The sequence below is a fragment of the Furipterus horrens genome, unplaced genomic scaffold, assembly GCF_987537825.1.
Source record: "Furipterus horrens unplaced genomic scaffold, mFurHor1.1.pri manual_scaffold_6, whole genome shotgun sequence".
Lineage (NCBI taxonomy): Eukaryota > Metazoa > Chordata > Mammalia > Chiroptera > Furipteridae > Furipterus > Furipterus horrens.
This window is the reverse complement of record NW_028327176.1, coordinates 52,753,704-52,775,259: the sequence shown is the minus strand read 5'-3', so window position 1 is coordinate 52,775,259 and position 21,556 is coordinate 52,753,704.

Here is a 21,556-nt window from a genome sequence, read left to right as displayed (position 1 = left end):
CACGCTGTCTCCCTGCCACGCTGTCTCCCAGCCCTTTGCCAGGATCTCCAAATTAGAAGCATATCGAGAAGCAGCACTGTCACCCTCACCCCGCCCCCCCCACCCCTGCTTTTCTGTTCTTTCTTCTAATTCTTTCTTTTTGCAGCATAATTTTAAAGGTGCCAGGAAGTCCTCCTTGTTCCAAACAATTTTTATCCTGGCCCCTGGCCCCTTGAGAGAACACCTCAGGGTGCCTGTGAGGGGCACTGTGGTAGGTGCTTTACGGTTATTTGCTCATATCATTGTCCCAGCACCCTGAGAGGGAGGTGTTGGTCTATCAATTCAGTAACCCATCAGATGGGATGTAGGATGGAAGGATTTAGTATCTTAACCAGAGAGCTTGTAGCAACAAAAGCACAAGATGAAGCTGACCCTTAGTGGATCAGGGGGCTCTCTCGAGATATTGAAATCCAAGAGACCTCTACTATTCCCTGCAGTGCTCATCACCCACCTGCAGAAACCGTTGTGTGAAAACGTGCGTGGACATGCATTCTATTTTCTCACTGACCTCTCCCCCCAGTAAAAGACATCACTGGTTTCTTTCCCAGCTCTCCTGGGAAACAGATTCTAAAGACAGCTTCCCCGAGGGCCACAACATGTGACCCAGTAGACGGCGCACTGAACAGCTCCAGGGACACCATTCAAAAGGACAGTGATGTGAAGGACAGCCCTGGCCTTCCCCATGGGCTTTCCTTGTGCCCACCCGGGCAGGCAGTGGGACCTCTGGCCTCCCCAGAGCACACTGAGAAATCCCTGCTTATCTGGGCTTCAGAGGTGTCTGTGTTTCCTACTTACTAGGAAGGGGTGAAAAATCAGGCAACTATTTTCTTTGAAATTTGTCCCCTTCTGGGTTGCAGTGGGGCCAGAAATCAATTCTTCCTCTCTCTCTCTCCTGGAGTCAGCAATAACCAATTGGCTGTCTAACAAGCAATCACTCAATTATCCAACCAGTGATGGCCAGCACCTTGCAGTGTGCACTTGAGGTCTAGGTGAATGAACTGCTATGCTAACTGTCACAGAGAGGGCATCCTGGCAGAGGAAAAGCCCATGCAGAAAGGCCAGAGTGGGATAGGGCCTAGAGTGCATGAGGGCTGTTGTGTCCATTGTGCAGGGAGTGAGGAGAAGGGCAGCAAGAAAATTGGAAGAGGCGAGGTTGGAGGGGGAGCATCTTGGGAAAGTCCTGGAAGGCCGCAGTGAGGAGTCTGTATTTTATTTGAAGAATGGTGGGGACACTTTTGAAAGATTTTAGGCAGGGAAGTGCTGTGACTGATTGACATTTTTGCAATATCACTCATGCTGAAATTGATTAGAGGGAACAGAAGAGGGGCATAACATCGAGAGAGGAGGCCCTTTTAGGGGTCCAGGGAGTGAAGGAGGTGATCTGGACAAGGGCAGCTTTAGTGAGATGGAAAGAAGTGGGTGAATCTGAGCATGTATTGGAGGAAGACTTGCCAGGACATCCTGCCAGGTCATATGTGGGGTGAGAGGCAGGGACTGTTCTAAGTTTGAATAAGCAGGGTAACTGGAGGGGCTGTTCACTGGGACAAGAAGGTCAGCCTCTGAGCCTAACTACCATTTCTGACTTCCTTAACCCATGACTTCAGTAAGCAGGGAACATGTGTTGTGGCCTTTCTCTGCTCCCTTTCTTGCAAAGCAGATGGTGAGAGAAGGAAGAAGGCCAAGTCTCCAGGGCTGTGACTGTACTTTCCACTTTTAGCTCAGCAGTTGGGAGCTCATGGCCTTGCCATTCCTTGCCTCCTACTCCTGTTTCTCTTAGCTCTGCTCTAAATCAAACTCAGCTCAGTATTATTTACTGAGCACCTGCTCTGGCCCAGATACATGAAGGCAACTATGGGCTAAATAGGAGAAGGAACACATGTGGTCTAGATTTTTAGGCATGGAAAGAGCCAGAGGCATAGGCAGAAAAGGACTGGCACAGCTAGGGAGGCCTTCCTGGGGGAGTTGGGGGTTAGGCTTGGCATGAAGGATAGGTATGACCTGGGTGGTGAAGGCTTGTGAGAGGAATTCCCATGTATTACCTTCATGGTAGAGAAAAGGAATCATAGAAAGCTATGGACACTTGTTTGAGGACAAATGGTGGGAACTGGAGGCAGAGTCAGAATTCCGATAAACTCTTGAGGCAGGGAAAGGCTAGATTCATCTTCCCAACACACACACACACACACACACACTTCTAGGAAGCCACTGCTGATCTCTAATCTCAGCCTTCATGCCTCCTTGCTCCCCGATGAGATAGATGGAAAGGAGGAAGACAGTGATACCATTTGTCTACTCCCTGCCTTATCATCCCAGTCTACTCCAGGGAGCCAGCTAAGAGGCCTACAAGTGCCACTTGTTGACCCTCTGTTCTGAACTTCCCCATATAGCAGGTCATCTCGTCCATGTCTCAAGAAAGCTCCAGTGGTTCTCAAGGTGTGGTCCAGCAGCAACAGCATCACCTGGGAACTAATAGAAATTAAAATTTTTGCACCGCACCCTGACCTGCTGAATCAGAAACTCTGAGGGTGGGGTCTCAGAATCTGGGTTTCCATGAGGCCCAAGGGCCTCTTTCTGGCCCCACCTTTCTGCCCTAGAACCCTGTCCCTAGCAGTCAGGTGGAGCAGCACCAAGCCACTGACATTGCACTTGGCCCCTAGAGGTTAGAGATAAAAGGCTGGTGTTTGCTACGGACAAAATCAGTTTGAGAACTTCAGCTGTCCTAAGATAAAACCTCCCCAGAAAAGGGAGACGCTTCTCCACGGTCTTGCCCTGACTCCTCCTCAGAAGTCGTTTCCGTCCATATGGACCCTTTAGCTCTTCAAATTTATTGCCCACTCCCAGCCCACCCAGGGCTGTGGGAGTGAAGGCCAGGTGGCCACATCTGCCGTCTTCTCACCCTCCCACCCCAGCCCAACCCAGCCCGGCCTGCCACATCCAGGCAGAGGAGTCAGAATCTTCCACGGAGAACATTCCAGGCAGTGGAAAAACTGGGTTGACTCATGATAAGAACATGGGGGTATGCCAATGCCCCTTCCCAGTTCGGCTCCCTTTTCTGCCCTAGAACCCTGTCCCTAGCAGTGGGGAGGAGCAGCACCAAGCCATTGACATTGCACTTGGCTCCTTGAGTTTAGAAATAAAAGGTTGGTGTGTACTACAGACAAAATCAGTTGTCAGTTGGCTGCCTCCTGGGATGGGACAGCTTCCTTGCCCCCAGGGGAGCTCATATGACAATGTTATATCCAACCAGGGCCCTTGTTTACTTTAAAGCTACAAGCAAGAACCACCCACTGAACAGATACTCCTTCATGGAGCTCCTGCTTCTTCACAGAGCTCTTGGCAGAGCCCTGTGGGAGGCACTGAGTGGGGCGGAGGGCTGCTTCCTGCCAGTTAGGCCCCCTTCTCTCTTGTGAGCATTTGGCCAAATACCAAATTTTTCCATGTCAATTTTTTCATTGCTTTTTATCATTTTCTTGCTTTAGTATCTAATGAGTCGCGAAGCTGTGTTTGCTTATACTCTGTGTACTGGATAGGGGTGGGGTGTTTGCTGCTATACTGGGCAAGGTCACAGAGGATGGGGACACAATTCAACCCCCTCAGATGAGTGAGCAGAGGGCTGTGTGTGTGAACACGTACAGGTCTAACTGCCCACTGTTGGCAAGAACAGAGAATGAAGGGCGTCTAGCCCAAACTCTATCACACACAGTTTGTGTGGCTCCAAGGGATTCAGTTAGCCTCTTTGAGCCTCAGTTTACTTGTCTGACAAATGGGAACAATACTAGCTCTGCCTCCCCCTCAGGACCATTGTAGATATCCATTGTAGATAACTAAATAATCATGAAAACATTGATGGTTCCATAAAGCAAGGCAAAGTAGTCACAACAGGATCATTGCCTCTTCATGGAAGGTGGAGACTGCAGCTTTCCCGTGTTTTGTATTCCCCAAAGCACCTGGTGCAACCCAGGACAGGTGGTCAATCAATACTTGTTGGATGCTTGAAATAGAAGACATGGTCCCTGTCTCCATGGAATTGAGGATGGAAGATGGTGGTGGGGATGAGAAATACACAATGAAGGAAACTTAAGAAGAGTAGAAAGAATCCTTTGTTAGCTCAGACACCTCTAATTCAGAATTTGTGATGCTTTCACAAGGCCAGAGGGGAATTGAACCTGCTGATGGGAACGTGTGCTGAACAAACTCCTAGTGGGAGCAAGATAATAACAGGAGCTCAAGGCTTCTGAGTGTGGGTTGTGTTCCAGATGGCAGATGGAGTGCAGTGCCCTCTGGCCACACCTGATTTTATGGGAGCAGTTAGCATGCCAATCACCAGCGAACTCTGACCTCATCTCTGAAGCAGCTGGTACCTTTCCTTGACCGTGCTTTGTTAATGGTCGTTCAGGGTGACTTCATGTACTTAAGGAACATAAAATTTTATTTTGTTAAGACTAGACCATTACTGGCATACTTATGTTTCCCCCCAAACAGCTCAGGTCCTTCACAGTCTTTAATTGATTTGGTGACAAAGAGCATAAAACCAACTCAATCTCATCACCTCCAGAGGAAGGGACATCAGCTCCCTTAAGAGCAGTCAGAGGGGACTTGGGCCTGGCAAAGAGTTGTTGGCTGTTGGGAGCTCTTCCTGGGCCACAGTTGTCCCCACCCCCCAAAGGGGAGGGGCCATCACCCAGTGTCCACAGATTAGGTCCTCAGGAGCTGGCTGAGGACTTTGCAGAGGCCAGGCCATGCCACTTGACCCCTCTGCAAGGGTAGCCTCTAGGTCCTCTTTTCACGAGATGTACTTTCTCCCCATCCATGTTAGGACAGAAACAGGGTCAGGAGCTCGTGGAGAAAGTGCCATGGCATGGGATCCTGAGGTGGTCCTCAAGGAAGGACTGGCTCTTCCTCTGGACACCCCTTCCTCTGGGGTCCCAGCCTGGGCAGGAAGTGCACCGTGAGAAAGGCAAGTGAGTGGATTTCAGTTTCACGCGCCTCCTGGCAGGACAGCCCCATGCAGTGAATAGCCAGCAGGACTCTCTAAGGGCCTTGGCCTGGATGCTTTCCCCCATCTGTGGCTCCTTCTATAGTCCCCTCTGGCTCCCCTCTTCATTCTGATCACCTCCTCCTCTTCCTCCACCTCTGGAGGCTTAACTGGCATGCGTCCAATCTTGTCCAGGAGGCTGGGGCTGGTCAGCCCAGGGGAGAAGAATGGCCTGTTGGTCACATATGTGGACTGATTGCATCCTGGAATCTCGCTTCCCCTGGCAGATCTGCTGAGGATCTTCCCTGGGGCTTAGGCCTCAATGTCTAACACCTCTTGAAAAAGGAAGGCATGGGACCCTCCTACAGTCCTGCCCCCAACTGAGGGGACAATTCCTCAATGCTAAAGAACGGGAATGGCCTGAGGAGTACACGAGGAGGACATCTAGAGGCAAGCCTGCTGACTTGCTCATTCTCTCGTAGGGGCTCTCCCAGCAAGAAACAGAGCCCCCTCATGTGTCCTGTCTCACCCTGAGCTGAGCACTCCCTGTTCCAGGGTAGGTGGGGTTACAGGTGTCTCCAGGTGGCCCTCAGATGCATATACAACCTGACAGAAAACCATTAGTGAGCCAAAACAAAGCAAGAGGGAGAGCTGGGCTACCCCTGGGGAGGTTGCATGCAGGGGATGGAATTTGCTCGGGCCTTGAAGAGCAAGTCAATTTGGCAAAGGCTGAGCTTTCCAGGTACAGGCCAAGGCATGAGCCCAGGTCCCTGCTGGGTAGTGGGCAGCATGGATACGTGGTGAAGGGACAGAGTGTGAAGGCTTTAAGTTCCAGGGAGAGGGACGCAGTCTTAACTGGTAAGAGGGAGTCACTGTAGGCTGTGAGTAAGGGTGGGCTGTGATCAAGGTCCTCTCTCCTGATCTGCAGCCACTCAACTGAGATGGGCTGGAACCCACAAGCTCTCTAGGTGGGAGACCTGGGAGGGCTGACTGCCATGGCTCAGCCCCCAAGGGCTAAAGGGAAAGGTAGAAGGCCAGAGCATAAATCCCTCTAAAGGTTAGAATGGCTAAATAGGGGCAGAAAGGGAGACCCCTCTGCCCAGAAATATCCCAGATAATTGATATTCAACAACCTGCCACCCCAGCCTACGGTCCTACAATGCCCAGGGCACTGCATGAGACACCTGCATTAAGTTTCCTAACTGAATCCTCAGACAGCCCTGCAACATTGCTGTTAGTATCCTCATCCCTGAGTGTGGAAACCAAGACCAGAAGAGCTAGCGATGAAAGTGGAAGTCACACACTGGGAAGGATCTGAGGCAGGGTTTGGACTCCTGTCTGTCTGGCTCCAGAGCCCTTGCTCCATGCCCCTGTGCCTGAAAAGCAGTCCCCCACCTCCAGCCCCAGAATTGACATGGGGATTCAGCTCCCAGGAAGGGTGTGGGCATACGTGGGGGGAGAGGGTCTTATTTCAGAGCCCTGTCCTAGAAGGAAGCTGGGCATTGTCACTGGGAGGAGGCAGGTCTGGTCCTGGCAGACACCACTACTGAGTTCCAGGATCTGGGTAGCAGAGGAAGCTGAGTGACACTCTGATCTAAACACACCCCTGCTTTCTGTTTTTCACCTCCTTACTTAGATTCTTTCTCCTGCCATTTCTGCCATTTTCTGGCTGAGGTTCTGGGCAAGTCTCCTTACATACCTTTATTCTTCCATTTCCTCATCAGCAAAGTAGGGCTAATGACAGAGAGTGACTGTAAGCAATTAAATGAGATAATATTTGCTTAGTGCCTACATAAGAGGACTGCTTCATTCCAGAGACCAGAATCTGCAGAGTTCTCCCCATTTCCCCTTGTCTGCCTGTAACACATTCCACTTACCTTTTAAAGCCCAGTATGAACACCTTTGTCTTCCCCTTGGCAGAATTCATTACCCTGATTTCTGTCCTGCTAGAAGCTTGGTTACAGCTTTTTGCATGACTGATTGTGGTCTGGCTGTGATCAGTTGAGGACATGTCTGTCCTTCCAGACAGTAGACCCTGAGGGCAGGGACTTGGTCACCTCATTTGTTTGCTCCTCCCTGGCTCATGCCTACCTGGCTCCCTCCTCTTCTCAAAGGAGAGGCCTCTAGTCTCAAACCTTCACTTCCTCGGCCCCCATCGTCTACTTCCTTGCTATCTGCAACACTGATTGGTAATCTTTATTTTGTTGACTCTCTCTCCACCTGATAATGCAAATCATTCCATTGTTCTAAACATGAATTTCTTCTTTTGACTTTGTCACCATTTTCTCAGGCTTTTTTCTTCCTCCAGGCATACTCTTTCTCTAGTCTTGGTAACAGAGTTGGGGATTCATAACACTTCAGAGTGGCTACCTCAAGCCAGCTCTGAGAAAGCTCCCCACTATGTAGACTTTCCAATGGCCATTCTTCCAACAAGTCTGCATGTATATACTTCTGCTTGGCTGCTTCCAAATAAATAGATTTGGGTGGCATGAAGGGAACACCATCATACTGAGCCATCAACATGGAGTGAAAGGCAAAGTCAATGTGTGTTTACACCCATAGAACAGCAGAGATGGTGGTGTGTTCTCCAAACTTCACTTCCTCTGCCTCTTAGGCAAGGCATTTCCTGCCTCCCTTTTGGGATTAAGTTCTGGCCAGTGGGATAGAACAGAAGTGATGGAGGGCACTCCAGGCCTGGCCCTGAGAATTCCCTCCACAATCTTCCACCCTGGCTGAGTGTGGAGAATTCAGCAGAGAACTCTGGAGCTCAGGGAGATGACAGGTTCCAGATTCCAGATTCCTGAAATAAAGCTAGAAAGAGAATCATCCAATCAGTGATGCTTGCATTGGATTGCTACAGTAGAGAGAAATAAACTCTTATTTCTAAGTAATTTCAGTTTGGGGGTTGTTTATCACAGTTACTTTGCTTGGATTTATACAACCTCAAGAGTACTTATGCAGATTTACATAGATATACAGTTGACCCTTGAACAACATGAGAGATAGGGAGCCGACCCCTCCCCAATGCACTCTAAAGTCCTATATAACTTTTGGCTCCCTCAAACTTAAGTTGTCCCTCAGTACCCAGGGAGAGTTGGTTCCAGGATCCCTGGCAAGTACCAAAACCTATGAATGCTCAAGTTCCCTATATAAAATGATGTAGAAACCAATGCATACAGTTAGCCATCCACATTCATGAACTCCCAGCTGCAGATCAAAAACAGTACAGTTATTTATTGAAAAAAATCCATGTCTCAGTGGGCCCACAGAGTTCAAACCCATGTTGTTCAAGGGTCAGCTCTATATAGCAAAAATATAAAAATAAATAGCTAAACAAATCAAGATGAGGTCAAAACAGATTTGGAGGGTAAAGTGAAGTCAGGCGTAAAAGGAAGTCAACAGGTCTTGCGAATCTTACAGAAGTCAGTAAGAAAAGGACTAATATTATAATAGAAAAAAAAACAGACAAAGGCTCTGAACAGATAGCTAGTAAGGAAGTTATCCCCAAGGCCAACAGGTATTTGAAAAGATGTTCCTGAGTAATTAGAGAAATGCAAATTTAAGAAACAATGAGATACCACATCAATCTTCTTGACTTGGCAAAAACTAAGCATTGTGCATGATGATACCCAGTGTTGATGAGGAGAGGGAGAAACAGGAGCTCTGTGGATCACTTGATGGGAGTGAAAATAGCAACAACCTCCTTTGGACAATAACTTGAAGATGAGTATTCCCTTCACCTAGCTATTCTACAGAAACTCTCACACTTACACACAACTGATAGAGATAGGATGCTAATTTGTCTCTGAGCTTACTAGCAGCCAAAACATAAAAGAGCAGAGAATTGTTTACAAGATTCTCAATGCCAAGAGAGAGAGAGAGAGAGAGAGAGAGAGAGAGAGAGAGAGAGAGAGAGAGAGAGAGACACCAGTGGCTCTAGTTCTTTGGCTGCAAGGTTAGAGAAATTTTTTTCCTGTGGATTGCTCCTGGAAGCAATGTGTATTTCAATAGACAAAATCTTAGGCAACATCCCCATAATAAATAGTATATTGCATACAACTTACTAAGTTTCAAAGCACATATACAGTTATATGAAACTTACCATTGATTATAGGGATGAAATCCAAGCTGAGGAGCAAAAGCCAATTCAGTAACAGCAATTATAGGAGAGTTCAAAGCCATGTGGCCTAAGTATGCACTCTCTGGTGACTTAGGATAGCTTGGTTTGATTCAGGAATGAGATTTTAATATCACTAGGAACCCTCCCACAACCACCATGATAATTATTTCTCTAAACTAAGCTTCAAATAGACAGAATAGCAGAGAGTTCAGGTTACAATTTCAGGCAAACTACCAGAGTGAAAATATCCTCTGCTGGTTGATCTAAGGCATGACCATGAACTTTGCTGATGACATTGGCAAGAAGATTGCTATCTTTTTATGGGAGTTAAGGAATTGTCACCAGAAACAGTATCTAGATAGACATCCCCCTGATCCAGAGGTGGGTGGAGAGAGTCTAGATTAAATAAAGAAAAATTATATCAAGAAATGCACATAACTGCAAGATGTGGCTGGTTCCTAAACACAAAATTTTAATAGGAGCTTCTTTGTAGTCAAAGGAAAATGGACAGTGACTACGTGGAGTTCTAGCTTATGTGGCTTCTCTGTGGGAGCTCATTGACTTTAGTTCTGAAAGGTCAAGGTCATGGCAAAAATGCACAGCTCTGGTGCTTTATGAGCAAAGCTTGGAGCCTCTAGAAGAGTGAATACTTGCCGTGTCTCTTAGCCCAGTCTTTCTGGTTGTCATAACCAAAGCTGCCCAGCTAAACCAAATACTTCCGGTCTGAGAGAGTAACGAGAGGCCTAGAAATAAGTCCTCCTTTCTCGTATTTAAAAAAGGGACTCTTACCCCTGTGACTCCCAGAGTGGTGGTATGGTCATCGATGTTCTCGGGACACACAGGAGCCATACTAAATCCACACAATCAGCCCCAAAGTGGCTCCATACTGGCAAGAGGGTGAATGGTTTCCAATTGCTGCCTCTGTTGGGTGGAAAAGTGTGACAGAGATCAGTGGGGGGAACCAGTGCCATCCCAAATTTGAAGCTTACAGGAGAGAAAGCTGCCAGCTCTTGCTAAACTTGAAAGCAGCAGGCTGGTAGGTCTGATACTTAGAGAAATTGTCCCTCCACTGAGGACCAGAGACTCTGTTCCAGGTGCAGCCTGTGGGTATCGGGCCAAGAAACAGAATATAGAATTTGCAGGAATTTGGGCACAGTGCTTAGGGCAAATGTTAAGGAGCTCTTGGAGCAAACAGGCCCTTCAACTCCTTCCTTCAGCTCGTGGAGGCAATCTAACCAATGACATCAGTAGGTGAAGAGGATGCCGTTGGACTCTGCCCAGATGCCCTTTGCCAGTTCTGTGCACCCATCCCTCAGCTCCTGTGAGCTTCTCTACTAAGAGTTTGCACCTGTGAAGGCTCCTTTTGGGTCACTGGATCCAATTCTCCCAGACTCCAGGAGGCCTGGAAGTGCTGAGCCTTTCTATCCCCCTGGGAGAGACTGAAGCTACTGCCTGACTGGTGGAGGCATATGGCAGCCCACTTTCCTTGTCTCTGGTTGCTGAGGGGGGAGATAAACCCTGTGGTGTAATTTATGTTCTAGATCTCCCTGCAGGATCAGGTGGAGGCTGAGACTTCACACTGTTATTTAGCTTTTCTCTGTCCTTGTCCCGCTTCCCCTACTCCCTTCACAGGTTTCTCCTGGGAGCTTTTCCTTGATAAATCCGCTTCTGAAGGTCTGCTTCTGGGAGACAGCAGGTCCACTACGGGGGCTTTCTGGGGGCTGGTGCAGAATGGAAGAGGAGACTTGGGCTTGCACTGACTTTTTTCCCTACAGCCCATGCCTGGGTCAAGGACAGCAGGGTCCTTGGGTCTTCCTTAACTGTCATTCTTCGTGATGAAGATGGGGACCTCCTCCGAGATCTGTGACAACCAGCCAGGTGTTTGGGCTCTTCAGAAAGGAGTTGCTCATAGAGTGACTGAGAGGCAGAACATCTTGGCAACAGGGCTTCCTTCTCTGTGCTCCTCCAGGGCTGCCTTTGTAGGCTTGCCAGGGGAGTTCTGGCTTCCTGGGGAGTCTCAAAACACAAGAATTTTATAGCCAGTCTCTCTGCTGCCAGATCAAGGAAGTCAGGCTGAGATCACATGGTCTCCATCAGTGGTGTGTGGCCACAGGGAAGGCACCACTGGAGAGGTGCAGCAGTGACCTCTCCACCTCCTTGGGCCATAGGATGGTCCCAACTCCTCCAAGTATCTTCACAGCCACATGACCAGTCCTGCACAGGTCACCCAGAGCTGCCCAGAGGCTGCCTAGTGGTGGCAGGAGTTTGAAGGTGAGAGGGCTCCCTGTATGAACCTTCTAGAAGGCCGTGTCACAGAGACAGCAGTTGTTGCATCATCAAAGACACCAGCCCTTTGGCTGAACTGGGAGCGCATTTCCCATCAGCGTGTGCCATGGGCTGCTGTTGAGCAATAACATGTCAGTTGGATTGGATGGCTCCCTTCACTCACGACTTCCCCAGAGGTGTGGCCCATGGGGGAGCAATCTTCCAAGACAGCTTGCCCACAGATGGGGTCATCCCAGGCCTTTTTGATAAAGCTATAACGTTCCTGGCAGTCAGGTCACTTCCAATTAGTATGGCAAACGGGGTGTTCAGGGTGGGGACGCTGGGGCCCTCTGCCCCAGGAGCCTCCCCTGAGCTGCAAAGGCTAGTAAGTGCTAAAACTGGTCCTGTCAGGTTCCACAGGTGTCTGATATCGTCCAGGGACAAGGAAGACAGCTTTCAGTAGGTCACCTGTCAGCAGGCAGCCAATGGAAGGCCAATATCTGAGGTTCTCACAAAGAGCTGCAGCTTGGAAAGGAGTCAGACCTGGAGCTCTCTATGCAACTCCCAACACGTTCCAACACCAGCCCTGCTCTGCCCTCCCCCAAGCCAGGCACAGCCCTCTGCCTCAGGTTCACAGCCACCCTGCTTTCCGGCTCAGAGGAGAAAGTGCCCGGCATGCTGTCCAGGCTGCAGTAGCCATCTCCTCTGAGAGCCAGCTTCTGGCACTTTCTCTCTCCAAGACCCTGTCCCAGCACTTGGTTTTGTGATCCTGTCAGTCATTGTTCAGCCTAATCATCCCATCCTTCCTGCCACACACAGTCCCAGACGCCTGCCTCCACCTGCTGAGGTCAGGCCTCTGCTCTGTCCCCTCATCCTCCGAAAGGGCTCTCATCATGGTCATCAGCGTCTATCTCTGCCACTAGAGATGGAGGTGTGTCCATCTTTAGTGTGGTGTCCTCTCACAGCCTTGGTGCTGTTGGACGTGTCCCCTTCTTGACCCCACCTTCCCTGTCCCTTGCTCCCTCGGGCTGTGCCATCCCTGATCCTTTGCAGGCAATTCCTCCCTCTCTCTCTCTGGACAAGCACAGCTGGGCTGCGGCCTGGCATCAGTGAGCATCTCCGTGCCAGCAACTGCTGCTTCTCCCTCCTAAATGCCCAGTTAAGTTCCTACTGGACATCTCCCTGGGAATGTGGCAAACCTGGCCAACTCACCTGCCCCGGATGGAACCATCTTTGCACTGCTTTCCCTCAGACTTGCTCCTTGTCAAATAAACTCATCACCTTTCATACCACCCCCACCCCAGCTTCCTACAACACTCCCCAACGCAGCAAATGGCAGCACTGTTCAGGTAGGTGCCCACACAGAAACCTGGGAGCAGCTTTCCCTTTCACGCCTTTATCCTGCATGAAGTCCTGTGCATTTTTCTTACATCTTCCTTGTCACATGTGCCTTGTCCCTGTGGCCAGGACCTGGGCTCCCTTCAGACCTTGCCTCCCAGCCTCTCCCAGAGGGTGCTGGGCCTCTGACTGCCATAGGCCTAGCTTCTCACCTGAGGGATCTGAAGGAAGGCTGGGCCTAGGTTAAGGTCCCATAGTCTGTCAAGAGAAACATGAGCCCTCACTTGTTGGCTGTATGTTCAGAAGCCTCTCACCCAGGCAGATGGTCCTGGGAGCATCTCACTGCTATGGTCACACAAAGCTACCTTCTTAGGGACTCGCAGTGAGGGTGGAGGTGGTGAGTGGAAGTTTCCTAAATGTAAACCTCACATGGATGTGGATGTACGTTCCCCACACCAAGCTCCAGGCAGCCCCGTGGCGTGGAAAACTGCTCTGCCCACCCCACCCCCTCACAGTTTTCCCCCTTGGGAGCATAACCCCCTCTACATCATTGTCCCGACCCCAGTCACTATGGATTTTGCAAACTAATGGTTTTTAAAATCCCAAACCAGCCCTGACCAATGTAGCTCAGTTGATTGAATGTCATTATGCAAATCGAAAGGTCACTGGTTTGGTTCCCAGTCAGGGCAAGTGCCTGGGTTGCGGGCCAGGTCCCTAGTTGGGGCTCATTCAAGAGGCAACCAATCAGTGTTTCTCACACCATTTTTTTCTCTCTCCCTCCCTTTCTCCCTCCCTCCCTCTCACTCTAAAAAGTAAATAAATAAATAAATAAAATCTATAAAAATCCCAGACCATCCAGCTACCAAATGTCCAACTTTCTGGGAAAAGGGCTCACCCCGTCCTATGCCCTCACTCTCAAATGAGGGACGCTGGGGCCTCAGGAGCAAAGTGAGACTCCCCTAGGCCTAAGAGGGGCTGCCCACAGTGGTTTCTCTCAGGGACTCTGCCTTGCTCAGGGAAACCCCTCTGACACGGTGTGGAGGCAGACACATTCCCTGTCCTTCTTCGTTTCTCTGCAGCATATGCCCCTACTGTGTGTAAGTTTCACAGGCTCATCAGCTGCCGTGACTGGCTGGCAGGGAAAATGGACAGTGGCCTGAGGCCGGTGTGTGTGTCAAAGGGAGGGATGGAGAAGCAGGGTGAGTGTCCCCTGGGGGACCTGCAGGCTGAGGGGAGTGCCATGTGGACACATGGGGGGGAGGCACCTGGGAAGAAAGGGTGCTGAAGAGAACCCCTGAGGACTGGCAGGCTTGGGAACCAAGCATGGTGGCCTTGGGGAGGGGCGGGAGGCCAGTGGGAGAGAGGCTTTCAGACTTTCAGGGAACGTAAATTTTACCCCCGGCTACTTTCTCTGGGATTTATTTCTCGGTGAACTTGAGACTTTGCCTAATTACGTTTGGGTCTCTTTCAAAGCACATAAATTGCATCCAGTTCTTCTGCCTCCTTCTTAGGAATGAATAAATTGTCCCTGTGCAAGGAGGGATCTGGGGGAGAGAGTGAGACTTTATTAATTCGACACAGAACTCTGTTCCCCTGCCCTCCCCTCTGCCCCCTGTTGAATAATAAAATAATGAAGATTTGACTTGGACCAGGATGTGTGGATAAATATATTGGTGACATGAATGGAAATGGATTTATTACATAAACAGGAGACTTCATCAATTTAAACCTGGCCTCCTTTCAATGGGCATAAATTACATTTTCTTTTCCTACCAGTTGCTGTTTTTTTATATATTTTTTAAAGAAACTGGATTTATCAAAATCGAAATTTCACTAATTTATTTCATGGAGACTTGTGCTTCCTCTTTCTGCACAACTCATTAAAGATAGGTTTCCTTCCAGCGACCCTTTTTTGAGGCTTCCCCAGCTTGGTCCTTCTCAGAGTCCTGTGGCCCACTGGGAGGTCAGAGTGAGGGGCAAAGAGGGGTGGAGGACGCCTGTCATCTTGTACCCTGATAGGAGACCCTCATACCTCTACTCTCTCTAGAACTATCCTGTCCACCTCAGGAAGGATACTGCAACAGGGTGTCCAGTCCCAGAAGCAGAAGGAAGTCCCTTTTCAGGCCTCCAGGAGGACTGAGGGATGACCCAGAGCAGGATCTGGCCTGAGCTGGTTCCAGGATGGGTCTGTGGGTAAATGGCAGAGAGATCCTATGAACAGAATTGCATGAAGAGGTTCAGGAGTGCTTGACCAGAAATCCTAGGTGAGGTGGGGGTGGGAAGGGTACAGGGCCTGTCAAAGATCAATGGCAAAAATGTTTGTGGCACAAGAATTGATCTCAGAAATTCAGGGCTCATAATCCCTTCTCCTCCTTCCCTTTTCCTATGCTTTATCTTAGCAAAATGGGGATTTGTTAAAATGTTTGGCTGGAGCAGGGAAGAGACCTTGATACTGCCTTATAGTGGAAGATGGGGCCTTTGGACTTTGTGCCTTGGCTTTTTCTGTATCTTTGCTGGCATGGCAAGGTTACTCTTGGCCTGGGAATTCCATGTATAGTCTCCTATCTGTCTCCCTCCAGGTGTCTCCACTGGAACTTGGACAGTGCTGAAAGTCTGGAATATTCTCATTCATTTAAGTTGGTAAGAGACTTGATATATTGACACTCCTGGCGATGTGTGTGTGACAAAGAAGTGTGGCTGCCATCTTACTTAGAGAACTTGAAGAGGACAATGATTAACACAAAGAGGTGACTACTGGGGGACTTCTGGGCACCACAAGAACCATCTGATGAGAGAGTCCCCTTCACTGAGCCTTTCTGACACCCCTGAGTCTCCCATACCACAATGAGAAGGTCTCTGTCTTAGTAATGCCAGTCCTATAGGGGCTTAGGGATAAGAGGGGAGGGATGAAAGAGACTTCCCAACCAAAATACCCTCACCCCCATCTCCTGTCCCATCATCCCAGGGCTGGGGGGGGGGGGGCGGGGGGGGCGGGCAGTGGCAGCTCTGCAAGCTGTCATTCACCAGGCCTGCCGTCTGGTGCAGGTGTTTCTAATAAAGGCTCCTTCAGGCTTGCTTCATCCAGGAGGATGTTTACAAGAAGGTCTGATGAGAAATTGTCTCCAAATGCTGTCTTGTAAGCAAGACCTAAAGAAGGGGGTGGGGGTTAGTGCCTTAGGCTATAAGCAAGTAGGGCTCCTGGAATGGGGCCTGGCCAGTGCTCCCTCCACCCCCAGTCCTCTTGGCCAGGACTGGCAGGCTAGGGCCTGGGCAGGTCTGGGCCCACTGCCAAGGCTGGTGAGTGCCATGGGGTTGAGTTTCAATAAACAAAAGCAATAATGTTGGAAGAACCTCCACAATAAACAGAAAGACTGGGGCATCCCAATGCGACTGCCCAAGCCCCAAGGCCTTTTCTCTGACCCTGTGATCTTTCTTCAGCTCTTCCTCCACTGGATGGGGGACAGGCAATCACAGGTTTTATTATCATCATCATAAACAATCCACACATTATTAAGGAACATCTTTCTGGGGAATCCCAGAGAAGGAAGGGAGGTATCCTGTATCCAAGCCTTCACACAGAGAAACTTCCAGTGAGATTAGACTCTCTGGTAGGAAAGTATGCACAACAGAGGTTTTTCCAGAAGGACTAGATAGTAACTATTTTTTGACTTTGACTTTGAGCCCCCCACAGTTTCTGTCCCTCTGCCATTGTTGTGTGAAGTAGACATAGACAATAGCAAAGCAACTGGATTAGCTGGCTTTGATCTACTGCACTAGCTTGCTGATCCCAGATGTACAGGATCAAATGAGTCCCAGAGGGGTCAGGCGACCACCTGAGATCACACGGCCTATGGGCAAGGGAGCAGGACAGTTGCCCAGGCTCCTGACCCCTCTGCCCAGCAGGCTGCATAGATTGGCATGACCCAACTCAGTGTAGGCAACCAAGTTGGTTCCCTGGAGACTTAAATTTGGCACAAGGGAATTGTACCCCATGGAAAAGATCAGTATGCCCAAGTTACATACACAAATAAAAAAGGGGAATGTAGCTGGTTGTCTTGGTGTTGCTGGGTAGGAACTTCTCATTCCTTCCCTGAATCGTGGATACAGGACATAAAAGGAGAGCATCAAGAACCCTGGTGTAGGCACAACTGCCTGCAGAAGTCTGGGGATGGTCCCTTTTTTAATACAGTCCCTGTTTGTGCTGTTTTGTGTAGGGTCACAGAGTCTGTGGGATCAGGTTGTATTAGCGAATAATGGTGCAGTTGCGTGTTCTCTGTGAGGATGGGATTGTAGGCCCCTTCAGGTGTCAGTGAGGTTGAAGGGACAGAGTGAGGTTGAGTTTGGAATGTTTTGTGGTGGGTTGGTGTGTACAGGATTTGAAGACTTAATGTAGCCAGGTTCAATATGGTTAGGGGATCAGTGAACAGTGCGTGGGCTTGGGGCTACCCTCAGAGGTTCGGCACTGTGGGTTTGGCTTGTAGTCAGAATGTATGGTTAGCGTGGTGTTGGGTTTTGGAGTCAGTGTGTCTCTGATGGGTAGGCTTGGCCTGGGGCTAAGAGTGTAGATAGGGTTTGAAGGTCAGAGTATGCTTGGGACACGGTCACTCAGGTTAAGTTTGGTGAATTAATTTTGTTGGAGCTGGGGGTGAAGTGAAGTTCTGGGATTAAGGGTGTGACCTTGTTTCGGAATCAGAGTGCCTGGTCTTGGGGTAGCTGGGATTGAGGTCATTGGTTGAAGTTCATGAAGTCACTGAGTGTTCAGCTTGGGGTGTCTATGACAGAGGTTTTAATTGGGTGGTAAGGAGACAGCAATTGAGACTGGGGGTCAGCATGTGGTTGGAAAGCTGACAGCCAGTACTCTTTGGGCTTTGGTGGATAAATGTATTGCCGAGTTGCGAGGATTAGTATGTGTGCTGTTTTGATCTTGGGAGCTGGTGTGTATTAGGGGTTGGGGTGTCAATGTGTGTGACTGAATTCAGAGGTAGATCTGTGGCTGGGCTACATATTCCAGTGTGGTTGTGTCTGTGGGTCAGTGTATGACCATGGATAGAACTGTGGCATCAGTGTATGGTTAGCATTGGGGGTGTCAGTGTGATTTGGGGTTACTTGTGGCTGAGGATTCAAGATATGATTGGGTTTGCAGTGTACGGGTCTTTGCAAATTGTGTTATTATGCTGAGGTTTGGGTGGTCAGTGATTGCTTGGAAATCAGTTGGTTATCTCAAGGTTCAGTTGGAGGGGTTAGGGTGTGGATGAAGCTGGGGATGGGGATAATTGAGCGACCTCCTGGAGAACACTCCCAGAGGAAAGGAGCCTCAGGCAGACACCTGAAGTCTGATCTGGAGCAGTTGGCAATTTGGGCCGTGGGTTCCACATGTGATGGGGTTGAAGGTCAGCAGGTCAGCATGTGATGATGAGAATGAAGAAGCGTCATAGGAGTTGGTGGAAAGAGGTCATATGGGGAGTCTCTACCTTGTTTGGGGTACAGAGTTCTGGGCGTGGACTTCTCAAACTGGGCTTCTTAGGGAAGGTAAAACCAAAGAAGATTAAGGGGTCAAATTTACTTGAATATTTGGGCACACACATTATAGCAAAGGCTGCTGTTGCCCTGCCAATAGTTCCTGGTACTCACTGTTTTCTACATGTGTGGCTGTGGAAACAGGTTCCGTCTTCATCAGGTGGACTAGAAAGGTCTAGAGTTATTGCTCTCAGTGATAGTCCAACACTCCTGCTGAGGAGGAATTGGTGGACAAACACCTTGGCTTTGGGTGTTTAGCAGGACTGAGTCCCTTTCCTACAGTAGTCTCTCACTCATGAATACACCCTGTGTGGGCTTCCTTCCCTCCCTAGCTCACATCCCTACTTCCCTATGGTGCATCCTGGGATCACAGCCCAAGTAAATGACTTGCCTTCACATCCCTGTTGCAGGTTTACTTTTGGGGAACTTGACCTAAAAGAAACATTTTTATAATAAAGCTAACAAAGATATATTATGGAGCCTGAATTCCACATGACCTTTCAAGATAAAGCAAAAACCATGATAGAGAGTACATGCCTGTGGCAGTGGGGGGTCCCCTCCCTTATGTCACTAAAAAGGGTCTAATTCAAGAATCTGGCTAGGGAGACCTGATGCAGTCCCTACAGGCCAGCCTCTGAGGCACAGATGGCAAAGAGAAGGGTGGAGTGTGAATCGACTGAGTGGGGCAGTTGGCAAACTGGCAAACAGAATCTACTGAGCACAACTGTGCACTTGAGTTTGAGGGGTTGACATGTGACCAGAGTGCAATAAGTGTGCTGTTGTGACTCGGGTTCCTCAGGCTGTTCCTTCTGTTCTGTTGTAGGGTAAGTGGGAGACTGAGAGGGCTTGGCTCAGGGCTCAGTTGCTGTGGAGTGGTCTGTGTCCTGATGACTCTGTGAGGATCAATGTGTTGTTGCTGTGGGGTGGCCAGAGTGGCCCGGTTTTGCTCGTTACATGGTGCGTAAACAACTAAAGCGTGCTTAGGGTTGGCAGGGATCAGTATGTAACATGTCAGGAGTTGACAATTGTCATGGATTTCCCTAGTGGGAGGGCTATGTAATTGGTTTGGGGGTACAGTGAGTCTTTGGATTTGGGGATCAATATTTCAAGTAGTTAGAGCGGGGGTCAGAATTTATGGAACTGTGAGCACTGCTGCCAATCCATACAGCACCTTTGTGTGGATTTTTGAAATGCTCCACTCTTGGCAGACACAGCTGTGCCCCAGAGGACATGCATGGTGCACAGGGTGCCAGCTGGATTTCAGCTTTCTCTGGTCCTGTCATCTGGGTGCCTTCGGGCAGTGACCAACTCCACACAGCAGCCCTGGGGTTGGTTGGGGTCTCTGAGCAGGGGGTCCCCACTGACCCAGTATCCTCCAGCCCCCTCCTCAGTCATCTCCTCCAGCTGTCCTATTCTTCTGAGGGGAGGCTGGACAAGTTTCTGCAGTGTGAGCCCCTGCACCCTGTGAGATTTGGGAGCTGGCTTCCTGGAGTGAGGGTCAGGGTCAGGGTTCGAGTCCTGGCCACGTCGTATATGTGTCAGAATGAGCAATGCCTTTTTAGGTCACATATACTTTGGACTTCAACACTGCTTTATGTAGGCCGTAAAATTAATAGGTGGGAACGAGATTTATGGGCCCCACTGGGCTGTTCTTTGCTTGTTAGGTTAAACACACTGATTTCCTGGTACAAAAGTGCTTGTTAAAATAATCTCCCCCAGAATGTTCAGAGGGGACATATCTGTCTTGCTTTGGGGGTGGGGAGAAGACTGCAGCACCCCATCCCCACCTCCCTGCCTGGCCTACCTGTCATGGCCTCCCCCAGCCCCAGCTGTGTGTATGATGAAATGAATGATGATGTTTCAGGGGGGTGGGGAGCAGTACAGGCAAGGAATGCATCTCCATGCAGATAATGCCAGAGCCAGACACACACTCTCATCACCCCCATCAACCCTGAAGAGCCACTAGCCTTTGTTCCTGCCATACCTTGAGAAGGAAAGCTAGGAGCATGTAGGGTGTGTGTATGTGGGAGGAGGCACAGTGTTGTTGGACCCTAGTAGGAGGATGGTCTCACAGCCACTTCTGAAGACTTCAAAGTCAGAAATGGAGGCAGAGAGAAGGGGAGGCAGGCCCGGCTGCCTGAGAACCTCTCACTTCTCCCAGCATCCTGTGCCTTCAGGTAACACTGAGCTTTCTGGTCTATGGGGATCAACTCGGCATTGCTCCTTCATTTCCCATAATGCCCTGGGGCATGCACCCTCTGAATGACTCAACCAGCCCAGGGAGCAGAGACTGCCTTGCTATCTCTGACCCCCTTCCTCCCCTGGGGGTGTGACTAGTGGGGTCACCCCATGGATGAAGTAGATTATGCAGAGCATGTAGGAAACTTCTGACAGAAGCAGGCTGCTTACAGATGTATTGGGCAGAGCTGGGAGGTGGGTCTGGGTGGGGCTTGAGTGGGCTTGATCTAGTTGAGGGCAAGATGGTGTGGTGAGCAACTCCAGGGACACATGCACAGCTCAGGAAGAGCAGCCCAGGCTGAGCCAATGGAAGACGGGTGCTCAGCCTTTAGCAGGCCCATGAGATGCTTATTGAATGACAGCATGCTGATTGAGGTGCTCCAAGTCCTCCATGTCCTTGTTTAAATCTAGCTCATTTTGAAACCCTCCGAAGATTATTTTTCCCAGTCCTCTAACCCCCTAGCACTCTGGTTCTGTGGAGCGGAGGGACACACATTGAGCTCCTCTCTCCCCCTCCTCCCTCATGCTTTCTCAGGCATCACAGGCTGTCCACTGCCCAGTCTTGGAAACTCATTTCAATGGCCCTTCTCTGGGTTTCCGGTGCCTTATGTGTTTGTGGTCACTTTAGCAAAGCACATGACCTACTTATTCTTCTCCCACTTACTCCTCATGAGGTCAATATTACAACAAATTATAGATAGATGAGAAAAACTGGGTCCCTGAGACATCCAGCAGCAAGTGGAGGAGCCGGACTTGAGCCCATGTCTGAAGACTTGGTCAGTGCCCAGCTCCTTAGTCCCTTTCCTGATGCTCATGTGGACCTATTTCCATTATTTTAGGGCATTAGAACCATCAGCTGATGGAGTTCCTGGAGCAGAGATGTTTCCTAGATAATTTTTGAGTCTCTAGTACCCAGCACAATGCTTAACAAATGGTGGAAATCCAGTGTATGCATGGAGGTTGAGGTGTAATATTATTACAGAGCTTAGGTCCAGATGTGGAGTTAGATGCTTGGTAAGAATCTTGGTACTGGTACTTGCTGGATCTGGTACTTTAAGCAAGTT